This window comes from Elephantulus edwardii, unplaced genomic scaffold (genome assembly GCF_000299155.1).
Source record: "Elephantulus edwardii isolate Elephantulus edwardi_28Jun2011 unplaced genomic scaffold, EleEdw1.0 scaffold00001, whole genome shotgun sequence".
NCBI classification, from domain to species: Eukaryota; Metazoa; Chordata; class Mammalia; order Macroscelidea; family Macroscelididae; genus Elephantulus; species Elephantulus edwardii.
This window is the reverse complement of record NW_006399751.1, coordinates 28,253,338-28,254,662: the sequence shown is the minus strand read 5'-3', so window position 1 is coordinate 28,254,662 and position 1,325 is coordinate 28,253,338.

Below are 1,325 nucleotides of genomic sequence, written 5' to 3'. Positions count from 1 at the left end.
CAAGATCCACACCTTACACCACAGAAAAAAAAACCAACTCAAGGTGGATCATGGACCTAGGACTAAAACCAAGGACTATAAACTTCATTAAAGAAAAGCTTGGAAGAACTTTAGTAGTCCTAATCCACAACATAAAAAGTCTTCCAAGTATCCTGGAAAATCTAAAACCAAAAGAAGATAAAATAGGTGAATGGGACTTTCTAAGAATCAAATCCCTACGCACATCCAAAACCTTCTCCAATAGCATAAAAAGGGAATCCAAAGACTGGGAAAAGGTATTTGGTAATGACATGTCAGATAAGGGACTTATATCCAGAATTTATAAAATACTTGATCACCACAATATGATTAAGGTAAATAATCCAGTTGAGAAATGGGCACAGGATATGAACAGACACTTCACCGAAGAAGACATTCAGATGGCCAATAAGCACATCAAGAAATATTCAAAATCCCTAGCTCTAAGAGAGATGCAAATCAAAACAACTCTGAGATTTCATCTCACCCCAGTAAGAATAGCAAAATTCAACATAACAGCAAGCAACAAATGCTGATGAGGATGTGGAGAAACTGGAACTCTTATCCACTGTTGGTGGGAATGTAAAATGGTGCAACCACTGTGGAAAGTGATGTGGTGCTTTCTCAAAAAGTTGCAAATAGAGATACCATTTGACCCAGCAATCCCATTACTGGGAATATACCCCAGAGAGACCATAACTGACATCCAATCAGATCTATGCACACCCATGTTTATTGCAGCTTTGTTTACAATAGCGAAGAGTAGGAAGCAACCTAAGTGCCCATCAACAAACGAATGGATAGAGCAGCTGTGGTATATTCCCACAATGGAATACTATGCTGCATTGACAAGGAACTCATGCAATATTATTCAAAATGGCAGACCCTGGAGGACATTATGCTGCATGAAATATCTCAGTCACAAAGGGACAAATACTGCATGTGCCACTATTGTAGAACGGGAATGACATCAGGGTTGGGGTAAGACTGAGAAAAAAACTGGATAAATTATGTATATTGTATTGAAACAGATGAGGGAAAGAACAGAATATAGGTGATATATGATTGAGTATTATGGTTAACACAGGAGTCCATAATTAAGATTACATAGAGAAGTGTACTCGGTGTGTGTATGGGGGGAGGGAGGAATTGTATACCAATGAAGGAATTTTTTTTTCCTTTTTCTTTTCAAAGAGAGGAGCGAACTGGTGGGGAGGTGTGGATAGGGAGAAAAGTGCAGCAATGAATGAATGGAAATCCAAAATCTCTGTAAATGTTTATTAAAATTAATAAAAATGAAAAAAAAT